General features: G+C 38.6%; 1 pseudogene; it reads left to right on the forward strand.

Moving 5' to 3' along the window:
* The first annotated feature begins 2,624 nt into the window (after nucleotides 1-2,624).
* LOC127196281 (nucleolar RNA helicase 2-like) lies at nucleotides 2,625-4,898 on the forward strand (annotated as a pseudogene).
* Nucleotides 4,899-14,836: the final 9,938 nt, after the last annotated feature.

Here is a 14,836-nt window from a genome sequence, read left to right on the forward strand (position 1 = left end):
AACTCATTTACAAAAAGGTAAGTAAATGTTTCATCCCCACTTACATTTGTAAATTCTTTGTCTCCAGCTCTAGATTTCTTAGTTTTGATTTGTTTATGCTCAGTCACGATAATCATGTCAGATTTTCTGCTCATTTCTTTGTATTTTTTAAAATGTTTTAAAACAACTTCTCAGGCAGAATACATTTGATTTGTCTGTCCTCAAAGCTTCACAACTATAGGTGAATTCTATTTTATCCGTTGAAATTATAACAGTAATAGGAAAAAAATTAAATTGGGACTAAATAAGGCACCAGATATCTCTTCCAGCTTAGGGAAATTCACAGATATCATTCCTAAGTGTAGGATGGCTTTCCAGGGTGCGGAGGAAAACGGCCATCTTTTGTCTTTGTGTTCTCCTGAGGTCCTGCAGCTTTCATGCTCTAAGCCATCTCCTGGGCAAATAGGGCTGATGGGACAGCAAGTTTCACAAACACAGTTGAGGAAGCAGGAAGGAAGGAAAGAACAGCAAGAGAGTATGTCCTTATCAGTGGGGCAGTGCCAAGACATGCTGTGAAGATTCTCCTTAAGGCAGAACATCTGCTCTCCTATTCAGTTCCATACACTCACCCAGCCACAGGGAAAGCTTACTATAACTTACCCAACGGCTAAGTACGCAAGGATATACAAACACACAGGACTTTATTTGTTGGAAGAGGAAAATTAGGCGGGATAACTAGGAATTCACTAGTGATGTAAGAAACATATTAATCAGCAATAATATAGTATGAATCTCTCAATCTATCTGAAAATCATACAATACAGTGAGAAAGTCAAAATTGTTCAAATCCTCCTTTTCCTAACAAACAAATAGAAGGGACAATTAGGAGGGTGGAAAAAGTAGGTGTGTCTCTTTTGATTTTGAACACTGGCCATAAGAGAGACCTCTGTGGGTAGAAGATCTATTGTCTATGTTCAGGAAGGCTGCAAACATTGCAATCCTTACACCTGTTGTTCAGTTCTGTCCTCTAACTGGAGGAATTCTGGGTGTATAGGGAATGTTCCTGCCAGCCTGGCAGCTCTGGTCAGTGTTGCTGAGGTGTGTGCCCTTCCCAAGCAGCTATCAATCTCAGCAGTTCACAGACGGTCTGACAGCAACACTGGCTGAGAATCTCAGCATGCTACCACACAAAGGGTTTTAAACACACACTTGGTAAGCACCAAGTCTCATAGAAAATACTCTCAGAATCCTCAAATCGAATTGTTTTGTGGCCGCTGGAAAGGAGTAAGGTGGGGTCTAAAAAATCTCCTCACCTGTCTTATGTGATTGGAGATTTTTCTAAAGACCTAACACACCTTTAAACAGGCCATTCTGAAACTGCACATATATGTATTTAAAAGTTATTTACCCTGTCATTGTATTCCGAAACTATAAATTAACTGTACCCAAAGTAAGACACAGCTGTAGAATCCTTAAAAGGGTTTCATTTATGTTACAACGATAACAGCATTTCTTTTGTGTCTCCACAGAGTTGCTCATTTTGGACATTTCATACAATGCAATGATACTATCTGAGTTTTTCCACTATTGGGTTATTTCACCAGGCACATTCCAGCCTATCAGTTTATATCTCAAATTACTGTTATTTTAAAATCTATTTCAAATAAAAGAATAATAAACATAAACAGATTTAAAAGAAATTTGCTTACAATAAATATAAAACTGTTAAGATCAAAATTTGGGTAAAATTCAGGGGGAAAAGACAGACATAGTATTAATCTCTGACAATATAAGACAAAAGTATTAACATAGTAAGTAAATTTATTGGATAAAAATAAAACCACAACAAAAATACGAAAGGTATGAACTATTACAAATACTGGAACTCAAACATGAGCTAATTATACAACTCTCTCAAACTCTACCAAATCAAGTGAGGGGGTAGTAAAATGATGCTTTCAGGAGGCAAGTAGATGGTTCAATCTGCAATGTGCTTCCCTTGGAGCGCAAGAGCCTGAGTTAAACCCCATAACCTACATTTAAGAAATATATATATTGGGCAGTTAGTCTTACTTGTCATCCCCGCACAAAGATCTCAGAGCTCCAAGCCAATAAAAAACTTTGTCTTAGAAACAAAAGGTGGGCACGGGGCTGAGGAAACTGGTAGGCTTGAGCAGCTCGTGCTGAAAAAAGTCAGCAACGCTCCTCAGGGAGCCCAGGCTGCGGTCAGTCTCGGCCGAGGAGACCATAGGAATGCTGCTGAATCAAGCGAGAAGAAAACTAGAAAAGAGAAGTCAACATCTGAGAGCGAAGACTCAACAGAAGAAGTGGAAGAGACTGTTTCCTCTAAAACTAAAGCAGTTTAAGAGAATGGACCTTTTTTTGTTTGTTTGTTTGGTCTGGTTTGGTTTTTTTGTTTTCTTTTGTTTTGTTTGGGGTTTTTGTTGCTGTTGTTGTTCTTATTTTGTTTTGTTTTGTTTTTCGAGACAGGGTTTCTCTGTGTAACAGCACTGACTTTCCTGGACTTGCTTTGTAGACCAGGCTGGCCTCGAACTCAGAGATCCTCCTGCCTCTGCCTCCTGAGTGCTGGCATTAAGGGCATGAACCACCATGCCCAGTGAGAGAATGGACCTTCTTAAGATGAGATGGATCCCCATAAATTCAAAAAGGCCGAAAAGCAAGGGGAGGCACCTCAACAGGACACTACTTCTAAAGGCAAGACCTCCAAGAAGAAAAGGAGTCCGTTGAGAAGAAAGTGGCCTCTACAAAAAAACCAAAGAAATGAAAATCGAGGAGCCTCTTGAAGATGCCAATGTTCCTAAGCCCAAGAAAATGAAAATAGAGGAAGCAAACGGAGACGCTGGAGAAAAAAGCTCCAAGCTGAAGGGTGGATCCTCTGTGAATCAAACTTGATCTCTGATGAAGCTGCTGGTGCAGAAAGTAGCAGTGAGACAAAGGAGACCCTTGTGGAACAGAAAAAAGGATCTTTCTTTAATTTTTCTCAATCGGAAGAGAATATCAAGCTGCTCAAAGCTTGTGGGGGTGAACTTTCTGTTTCCTGTACAAGCCAAGAGATTCCACCATGTGTACAGTGGGAAAGACTTAACTTGACCAGGCTCGGACAGGAACTGGGAAGATGTTCTCCTTTGCCATCCCACTAACTGAGAAGCTTCAGCACGGGCTACAAGACATGAATAGAGGACGTTATGAGTTTTTGCACCAACAAGAGAATTAACAATTCAAGTGAGCAAAGACTTCAGTGACGTCACAAAAAAACGCTACCAGGGGCTTATTTTTTATGGTGGAACTCACTATGGTGGTCAAAACAAATGAATGCAGAGTGGGATTGATAACCTCAGTTGGAACCCCAGGTCATATTAAAGACCATCTGAAGAATAGCAAGCTAAATCTCACCAAACTTACGTTGCCTTGGATGAAGTTGACCAGATGTTGGTGTAGCACGCAGGAAAGATGCTGAAGACAACCCCCAAACACTGCTTTTCTCAGCAACCTGTCCTCATTGTGTCTTTATAGTTGCTAAGAAACACATGAAATCTACATATGAACAGGTGAACCTGATTGGTAAAAAGACTTGGGAAGCACCCACAACTGTGGGGCACCTGGTAATTAAGTGTCACCAGACTGAGAGGGCAGTGGTTATTGAGGATGTGATGCAAGTACACAGTGGTCATCAAGGACACACGATCATCCTCTGTGAAAGCAAGAACAAAGGCCAGGAGCTATCACAGAATACATGTATAAAGCAGGATTCCCAGTCGTTACATGGTGACAGTCAACAGACACAAACAGAAATCATCCTGAAAGGTTTCCAAAATGCCAATTTTGCAGTTTTTAGTCTGCAGCCCATTTGCTTCACATCCTTGAGGTTGACTTTGTTATTCAAAGCTGTCCACCAAAGGATGCAGAGTATTACATTCATCCTTTGCGTCAGACAGGAAGAGTTGGAAGGACAGGGCTTTGCAACTGCTTTTATGAGCACAAGGAAGAATACCAGTTAGCATGAGCAGAGCAGAAAGCAGGAAGTAAATTTAAATGGATAGGTGTTCCTTCTGCAACAGAAATAATAAAAAGCCCCATCAAAGATGCCATCAGACTTGGATTCTGTTCCTTACCGCTATTGGCTATTTCCAACAGTCAGCTAAACTGGATGAGCCAAAGAGAGCTGCAGAGGCCCTGATAGCAGTGCTGGCCCACATTTCAGAGGCCCCATTGGTGGGCCAGAACTCCTTGATCAACTCACAAGCAGGCTTTGTAACCAAAATCCTGCAGCGGTGCTCGATTCAAAAGCCCAATATTCAGGAACTCTGGTGCCCCATATTTGACCACCTCCCCTTGGTGGGGATGCCTAATCGCACTCAAAGAAAGAATAATCAGGCTACCAAGATGAGACTTCATAGCCTATGACCATATAGTGGGAAAAGGAAATAGTATGAAAGCGGAAGAGAAGGAGGAATGGGAGGATATAAGTGATGGGATAACAATTGAGTTGTAATCAGAATAGATTAATTTTTAAAAGCCCAACATTATCAGTTATGCTTGGAAGGAACTTAAGGAGAAGTTGGGCAAGAGCACTGTTGTGAAAGCAAAGGTGATGATACTCCTTAAAGGAAAACTGGCAGTTTGCTTTGATGTCTGCACAGAGGAAATCACAGAAATACACAAGTGGTATGAGTGGCCACGGAGCAGAGGCAGCTGGAAGGACCCCTGGACAGAGATCAGTGGAATGGCACATGTGGTGCTTTCAGGGGACAGCTGGTGGAAGCAAGAACGTCAGGGGACATGGGCAGTAAGGAAGAAATAGAAATGTGAGAGGACCACAACCAGGAGGTAGCAACAAAAGTAACAGGTCCCCATGCACAGGCCAGAAGCAGAGTTTTAGTAGAGTGATTGGTCAGTGAATCTGACCAAGTGGTCAAGATCTGGCCAATCTGGTCAAGAAGAAACTGTCTACACTATCGACCCCAAAGTCCTTCCCCGCTATCAAATACACCAATGCTTCCTTCCTTTTTGGTCATTTGTTCAGCCTCCATGTCTTGCAGAGAGAAGCTTCAAAGGGGATGGGAATTCATTGCATCCATTTTTCCCACATGCTGTCTAGATTTACAAAGTAAAACCAACCGTTCTCTGCCTATCCTCGTGTGTTGATCTTGCAAGTTCATCTCTGTGTATGTGCTTGCACATGTGTGTGCATGTGTATATGCATGTGTGTGTGCATGCATATATGCATGTGTGTGTGTGTGTGTGTGTGTGTGTGCGCACGCGCGCGCAAACTGGAGCCTGAACCCAAAACCGCAGACATGCTGAGCATGCACATGCCCCACCAAACTCTATCTCGAGTCTCTAAAAGTGTCTTTTACTTGTGTCCTCCAAAGAAAGTCCCTAAATGATGCCTCTGTCTGTAGAGGACCACATGAATCAGGGTTGTTGTTTTGTTTTGTTTTGTTTTGTTTTGTTTTTTCTCTGATATTTGGCATTCCTTTGCCTCCTGGCCACTGCACAAACAATTGCTCGTGTCTATACTTGTCTGCTGAGGTGAGATACTGAGAAATACTTTCAAAAGCCATTTGAGACTTATTGATTTGTATAGTTTGTGCCAGGCTCTGGATGTGGAGGGTGGAACACAGATAAGTATAGACTGTCTTCATAGTGTCTCCACAAACTCTCCGTTTCTCATTAGAAGGTGACTCGTGTTCCAGCAAATTCTGCACAGTGTATATAGAAGTACATTTTCATAGGAAGCAATGTGTTTAAAGTTTAGTCCCAAATGTCTGAAGTCTCCAGATTTTTTTCCTGTCAGTAATGAGACTGGATGCATGGTAGTTTAGTGCTCATGGCCTACTTTTGGGAGATGGATTTACCAAGAAGTAATTAAGGAAAGAAGGTGGCTCATTTAGTATTGCTGAAGAATGTTTCAAAAATGCCACAAAGATGCACTTCGTCTTCCCACGTGAGGAGGCGGAAGGAAGCTTACTTTGAATGGCGACCCCTTCAAGGGATTCTGACTACAAGTGGACGATCTGGGGCTTTTAAGGGGCAGAATGGGATGATTTTGTTTTTCAATGGCCTAGCTCTTAAGCCACAGCATAAAATCTGTTTCCATTAAAAACATTCCCCTTTGAAAATTGTGACCACTTAGAGAATTCTATTAAGACAGGTTATGTCATTTTAAGCTGTTGCATTGGGGGAATATTGGGGTTCTTAGGTGTCCTTTCTCTGGAAAACATCCCACCTAGCACAGAAGGTAGAGTGCCTGGGCCCTCTTGCCTTACTAGAGATTCTTACAGGGAATCTTATAACAGGCTTGGAAAGAAAGAATCACTCGCTCTGCTGTGGTTTTATTCAACTGTTTATATCAATTAAGACCTCGAGACCCATCCTCTGATTTTAGTGTGATCTTTACCTCCTAACTGGTCTTACTGGAGCACCTGGCATCAAAGGGCTCCAATCAAAAAATCAGCTCCTGGTAGTTGAGGCACTGCCCTTTTTTTTCTATTTAGATTCATTGTTTCCCTTGTACTCTGACCAAAGTTGTTGAAAGGCCTCTAGCAGGTCCGAGGAAGGGATTTTCTGGATCCCAGAATCTAAGCAATATTTATATGTATAATTCTTCTATTATTTTGTTTAATTTGGCTTATTTGGAAATTTTATTTTTATTATTTTCCACAGAGAAAATATTTTCTAGTTTATCAAATATTCCTGGACTTTTTAATTACAACCTGTTTTTATGCTCAAGCTGTCCGTGTACTTGTTCCTCTACAGTTGCACATATAATGCTTTTACATTAAAATGAGATACTGTATGAAGTGCTGTATTGTGCCATAACAAATATATTAATGCTTTTTATGGAAGAAAAGAGAAAGAAAGAAAGAAAGAAAGAAAGAAAGAAAGAAAGAAAGAAAGAAAGAAAGAAAGAAAAGAAAAGAAAAGAAAAGAAAAAGAAAAGAAAAGAAAGAAAGAAGAGAAAGAAAGAAAGAAAGAAAGAAAGAAAGAAAGAAAGAAAGAAAGAAAGAAAGAAAGAAATGTACTTCCTTCTCTCTGCAGATCCAGGTGTAGAACTCTCAGCTATCCTCTCCAACACTGCAAGCTTCCATGCTTCCCACCATAAATATAATGAATTAAGGGTAAACTACACCCTATATCCTGTGCTGCATTTCCTGCCCCACAACTCTGCCTGCTTTCCTAAAGTCCTGCCAGCACCAGTAACACAGGTAAGCCCCTCCCCACCCCAGAGCCTTCCCCACCAACTTGCCTGAAAGCACAGCCAACAGAGTTCAACTACGTAAAAGCCTGTGTTCCATTTCCCGCCTCATAGCTCTAACTGCTTTTTTGGAGGCCTGCTGGCACCAGGGACAACCAGGTAAGACTCCGCCCCATGCCCTGGCCTGCCACATGTCCTTAAAATGCACCCAACAGCCTTAAACTGCATCCCACCCCCTAGACTTCATTTTCTAGACAACAACTCCACCTGCTTTCCTTGGGGCCCTCCATCACCAGGGACCCCAAGCTATGCTGCTACTAGGGACCCCAGTGGCAAAGTTAGCACCCAAAACCCTGAAGGCCAAACAGGCCACAAAAACTGCAGGGGAAACATCCTACTAGACTTGAAAACTCACTAGTCACCAGAACCCCAGGCCACTTAGGCAAGAAGACAGAGAAGAAACAGAAACCAATGGGAAAAACATCCAAAAAAAAACCCATCCAACAAAGATAAACTCAGAAATCAGAATCTAAACATATAATAGCTATAAAACCCATTTGGCTAAAGGCCAGAGTAAGAACATAATCAACAATAGCCAGGGAAATATGGCAACCCCAGAGCCCAGCTATCCACTACAACAAGCCCTGGATATCCTAACATAGCTGAAACATAAGAAAATAACCATAAATCTAACTTTGTGAAGATGATAGAGACCTTTAAAGAAGAAATCAATAAATCCCTTAAAGAAATACAGGAAAATACAATCAAACATATGACAGAAATGAATAGAACTGTCCAAGGCCTGAAAATGGAAATAGAGGCAATAAAGAAAATAAAAATTATGGAATCCCAGTGATGGAACACCTAAGTAAGAGAACAGAAACTACGGATGCAAGCATCACCAACAGAATACAAGAGATGGAAGACAAACTTTCAAGAATATGTGATAGGATAGAAAAAAATCGATACATTCAAAGAAAATATTAAATCTAAAAAATTCCTGATGCAAACGTACAGAAAATCTGGGACACTATGAAAACATCAAACCTAACAATAATAGAAAATCCTCCCACCGCATAATAATCAAAACACTAAATGTACATAACAAAGGAAGAATATTAAAAACTACAAGAAAAAGGGCAGATCTATCAGAATTACACCCAACTTCTCAACAGAGACTTTAAAAGCCAAAAGGGCTTGAGCAGTTATTTGCCTCTAAGAGACCACAGATGCCATCCCATACTACTATACCCAGCAAAACTTTCAATCACCATAGAGGGAGAAAACAAGGTATTCCATGACAAAAACCAAATTTAAACAATATTTATCCACAAGTCCAGCCTTATAGCAAATACTAGAAGGAAAACTCCAATGCAAGGAGATTAACTAAACCCAAGAAGCAGGAAATAAATAATCCCAAGCCATCAAAAATAAAAAAAGAAAATCATGTGCATGCTCAAACACACACACACACACACACACACACACACACACACATACACACACACACACACATATACACACTACCACCACCAACACTAAAATAACAGGAATTAATAATCATTGGACATTAATATCTCTCAACATCAATGGACCCAATCCCAATAAAAAAGCACAGGCTGACAGAATGGATGAAAAAAAAAAAAAAAAAGGATCCATCACTCTGGTACAAGAAATATACCTCAGAATCAAAGGTGCCAAATGTAACATGAAATTAATAAAGCAATAAATTTTCTTTAACTCAGCTAGTTCCCAAAGAATTGACATAGAGAGACTATGATTTATTTAATTATCTTAAATGCACAATAATTGGCCATTATATTCTGTTCTAATCCTCTAAGTTACTCTAGCTATCCCCATAATACTTGCATTTATGGCCATCTATGCCCCAGCTGCCACTCATGGTGTCCTTTCCTCTCTCCTCCTCATGGCCAAATCCCTCTCTCCCATTTGTCTCCTCCCCTCTAAGGAATTAGAAGTCCCACCCTCTTCTCTCTATTGCCTAGTTACTGGCTGTCTAGCTTTATTGACAAGACAGAAAATAAATGGTGAGCCATGTTCATACAGAGTTGAGAAAGAAGATCCTTAGAATAAACATTGCAATGCCGTGTCCATATTGAAACCAGATAGTAGAATAGAGAAATCAGCATATGAATAAACAAGGGTAAACTTTACACAGTGTAAAATAACGTATGCCAACATCAAAGATAGACATTACCTCAGAGTAAAGAGTTGGAAAAATAATATGCAAAAGAACATAACTTCTCAGCACTTCATGGAAGCTTCCCCCAAATTGACCATACATAGTCACAAAGCAAGACTCAACAGATACAAGAAAATTAAAACAACTGCTATATCTTATCAGACCACCATGGATTAAAGCTGGATTTCAACACAACAGAAACAACAGAAAGACTATAAACTCATGGAAACTGAACAACTCTCCATCCAGCAACCACTGAGTCAAGGAAAAAATAAAGAAAAAATTAAGGACTTTCTAGAATACAATGAAATGAATGCACAATATGCCCAAATTTATGAGACACCATTAAGGCAGTGCTGATAAAAGTTCATAGTACTTACTGCCTTCATAAATAAATTGATAAGATCTCAAATTATTGACTTAACAGCACACCTGAAAGCTCTAGAACAAAAAGAATCAAACACATCCAAGAGAAGTCGATGGTAGAAAATAATCAAACTCAGGACAGAAATCAGTAAATTAGAAACAACAAGAACAATACAAAGAATCAACAAAACCAAGAGCTGGTTCTTTGAGAAAATCAACAAGATAGACAAACCTTTAGCCAAACTAACTGAAAGGCAGACAGAGAATACCCAAATTAACAAAATCAGAAATGAAAAAGGGGACATAACAACAGATACCAAGGAAATCCAAGGAATCATTAGGTCTTACTTAAAAAACCTGTACTCCACAAAACTGGAAAATCTAAACAAATTGTGTGAATTTCTTGATAGACAAGATCAGATAAACAATTTAAAAGACCTATATCCCCTAAGGAAATAGAATTAGTCATTAAAAGTCTCCCAACCAACAAAAGCCCAGGCCCAAATGGTTTTAGCACAAAATTATAACAGATATTCAAAGAAGAGCTAACACCAATACTCCTCAAATTATTCCACACAGGAACAGAAGGAACACTGCCAACTTCATTTTAGAATCCTAAAGTTGCCCTGATACCTAAACCACACAAAGACTCAAGCAAGAAAGAAAATTTCAGACCAATCTCCCTTATAAACATTGAGCCAAAAATACTCAATAAAATACTAGCAAACCAGATCCAAGAACACATCAAAAACATTATCCACCATCATGAAGTAGGCTTTATCCAAGAAATGCAGGAATGGTTCAACATACAAAACCCCATCAATATAATCTAACATATAAACAAACTGAAATAAATGATCCTCTCATAAGATGGTGAAAAAGTCTTTGACAAAGTTGAACAATCTTTCATGATAAAAGTCTTGGAGAGATCAGAGATACAAAGCCAATACCTAAACATAATAAAGGCAATATTCAACAAACCAACAGCCAACACCAAATTAATGGAGAGAAATTTAAAGCAATTCCACTAAAATCAGGAACAAGACAAGACTGTCCATGCTCTCCATATCTATTAAATATGGTACATGAAGTTTTATCTAGCACAATAAGAAAACTAAAGGAGTTGAAGGACATACATGTTAGAAAGTAAGAAGTTAAAGTATCACTATTTGCAGATGATATGATAGTACACATAATAAATATACATATATGATAAAATATGCAAATAATAGTGACCCAAAAAATTATACCAGGGAAATCCTACAGACCAACACCTTCAGTAAAGTGGCAGGATACAAAATTAACTCTAAGAAATTAGTAGCTCTCCTTTATAAAAATGACAAATGGGCTAAGGAAGAAATCAGGGAAACACCACCCTTCACAATAGCCACAAATAATATAAAATATCTTGGTGTAACTCTAACTAAGCAACTGAAAGATGTGTTTAACAATTACTTCAAATATTTGAAGAAAAAATTGCAGAAGATATTACAAGATGGAAAGATCTCCTATGCTCATGGACTGATAAGATTGTAAAATGGCCATCTTACCAAAGAGCAATCTACCAATTCGATACAATTTCCATCAAAATTCCCAAACGATTCCTTGCAGATCTTGAGAGAACAATACCTGGTTCATATGGAAGAGAACAAAAATCCCAGGATAGCCTAAACAACCCTATACAATAAAATAACTTCAGATATCACCATCCCTGATGTCACTCTGTGCTACAGAGCAATAATAGTTAAAAACTGCATGGTACTAGCATAAAAACAGACAGGTTGACCAACAGAATCAAATCAAAGACCCAAAAGGAGACTCATGCACCTATGGACAGTAAATTTTTGGCAAAGAAACCATAACTATACAATAGAAGAAAGAAAACATCTTCAGCAAATGGTGCTGGTCTTACTAGATGTCAGAATGTATAAGAATGAAAATAGATCTGTATCTATCACCAAGCCATTATCAGTTACTTTAAATAAGAAAGAAGATTGGCTGTGAAATCAAAAGCACTTTCTGCTCTTTCAGTGGACCCAGCCTTGGTTCCCAGCACTCACACAAGACAGCTCACCGTGATCTGTAACTCCATCTCCAGAGGGTCTGATTCCTTAGTCTCACCTCCAAAGACAATATCTCAAACACATCACATACATACAGCCAACCAGGCACACACATACATACACATGACAAAATTAATTAATTCGCTATTTTCTTAAGCACTAGATATGCACTGAGCTCTGCGGCACATGCCTGTGGTCCTCCTGGCAGGAAGCAGAGGCAGGAGAAGCTGGAGTTCAAGGTCATGTGAGCTACATAAAAAGCTCAAAGTCCATCTAAACTGCATTAGATCCTGTCTCAAAACAAAAAACAAAAGCAAATAGCAACAAAAAATAAAAATATGAAAGTATGTACATGTCATGAAGTAATATGTAACTTTAAATCTTTTTTTTAAAGTTAAATAATAAATGCTGAAATCTATAAAAAAAAACAATAAAGAAATAAGTTCAAAATCAAGAAATTGTGTCAATACATAGATTCAGTTTTCAATAAACCATTATGTCTATATATACATACACATATATATATTTCCTTGGTTTACTCAAGAAAAAAACAAACAACATGAGAATAAAGAGTCAATCAATACAGAAAATATTGAAACACGTAAAAAAATAGCATAAGCTACTGTAAGATATTTGAAATATTTGCTATATTTGTTTGTGACAAAATAATATTTCTAGAGCACAAAAGTCAACATGAGTGCCTAATAGTGAAATACAAGAAGCATTCCCATTATAGTCATAAAAATATGAAAGTATAATATTCCCTTATTGTTTAATAGTTATGAAAATACTGGTAAATAAAATTGGATGATAAATAGAAATGAGATAAAATTACTAAAAACAAAGGCACTTACTCAACTAGTGGAAGAAACAAGAGTTCAGAAAATTAATGTGAGCACTCACTTGATAGATAAAACACATAATCTTTATATATAATAAAATCTAATCGCATTCCTATATAGCATAGACAAGGGATACAGTTGCTGACAAGAAAAAATTTTGCTTATAACACCAAAAATATGGACTTTTAAATTTGTATGGATTATAAGAGCAAACACCACAGATGACACTTATTGAACTTCAAAAGAAACTTAAAATGGCCAGAGAAATAGAATTTGGGAGGTTTTGTTTCAGTGATGGTATTTATTTCAAATCAGAAGTTATGAGTAGTCATGCAAACCAATAGGTGAAACTCTTTTAAAAGCGAAATGCTATCTTGCCTGGGCAACACAGTAGAATTAGCCCTGATGGTGTGGGTACAGGTGAGCCTGTCCAAAGGGCAGGAGAGCAAGAGAGCTCACCCTGCCCCTTCTGGTGGCAGAATTGGGTGAGCTATCCAGGCCAGTACTGGAGAGCTCACCCTGTTGGTGAGAGTATGAGAGAGCTGGCAAGACTGACGCAGATCCTCTGCTTTGAGTTGGCCTGCCCCAATATCTACCTTATTTATGAACTGCTGGAGCATATGAAAGGGCCAGTCCTGTAGATCCAAAGCTGCAGCTTCCACAAGATGTTTTCTATGCTTTGTTTTGTTTTGGTTTTGGTTTTTATTTTCTTTTGAGGGGAGGTTTCAAGGGCACAGGGTGGAAATGAAGGGAAGGGGAGATGAGTAGGATTGAGGAGCATGATATGAAACACAAATAATCAATACAAAGTTTTTTTTTAATGAAATGTTATATATACCTGGGAGATGCCATGGTTTGGATGAGGTCTCTACAATATGAAAGGTAATTGGGCCATTGGAGGTGTGCCCTCAGCAAGAATTGATAGAGTTCTTCTCTGCCTTCTTGTCCCGCTGTGTGACCTCACCCTCTTGTATAAACTGCACCAGCAATGACGTGAGGTTATGTGACCCAGGAGCCCCAAGAAGCGACCAAGCCTTGCTGTTGGACTGCCAGCAACCAAACTGTAAGATAAATAAACCTCTCTTCTTTGTAATTTAACCAGTCTCTGGCATCCAGAAGAGGAGATGGGTTGGGCTGACTCATCTAACTGCAAGCTGAGCTTGTGAATGCACCTGCTCCATGCCCTGTGGCATTAGACATATAACTAATGGTTATTCCTTGTCTTATGTTCTATGATGAGTTATAGTCATGGATATAATTCCATTCAGTTTACCCAACTGTGGGCAAAACAAAATGAAAAAAATTTATTTAACCTGGCCAATGGTAAATTAATCAGGATAATTGGAACAAGTATCCAGATAACCATGTTCATTTGTCTCTACACATAAAAAGTAATCTACCACACTGACATGCAGAAAACTTCCTTAATTATTCGGTGCATTGTGCTAGCGTGAATTGGGTAAAAATAAAATCAGTAGCACAAAACCGTCATTGTAGTCATGTTATACCAGAGTTCGTTGAAACATCTTAAACCTCTGTTTTCTACTTACTGGGATTGTTTCCACATGAATATCAAAAGCAGCAGAGTAGGTTGTGACTTATTTGTCCAGCCCTACCAAGCAGTATGCCTTTGCAAATGCATCTGCCTCTCTCTCTTAGCCTTGTAGACATGTACAGAGTAAGATTTTGTGAAGATAAAAAAAAATCATCAGCTTTTATTAAGTGTTGAGATTTCCAGTCTCTCAGGTATTATCAGTAGGATTTGCAAAGATATAAAGTAATAGAAACTAGACTACTTCTTTATGTCATCAGAAAAGTAATATATAAGCATTGAATATGTATATATACATTACATATATACAATACATAATCTTACTTTCAAGATAGTCTGTTCAGTTTTATTTTCTTTTGCTTCCTTTTCACTCTCTTAATTAGTGACCTTCTTACTTTCAGCACTACATGATTATAGTATGGGGGAGGGAAGGTCACACTTAAAGTCACAAAATTACAAGATACGCCCTCTCATAGCAGTGTTTTTCCACAATATACTAAGTCAGATTATTTTGGATGCCGATGCTAATTTAGGTTCAAAATTATATACTGATTCTTCACCTCCATAGAATGAAGCCATCAGACTTACATGACAGCATGGACTAGAAGGACC

This window comes from Acomys russatus, chromosome 1 (genome assembly GCF_903995435.1).
Source record: "Acomys russatus chromosome 1, mAcoRus1.1, whole genome shotgun sequence".
Classification (NCBI taxonomy): Eukaryota; Metazoa; Chordata; class Mammalia; order Rodentia; family Muridae; genus Acomys; species Acomys russatus.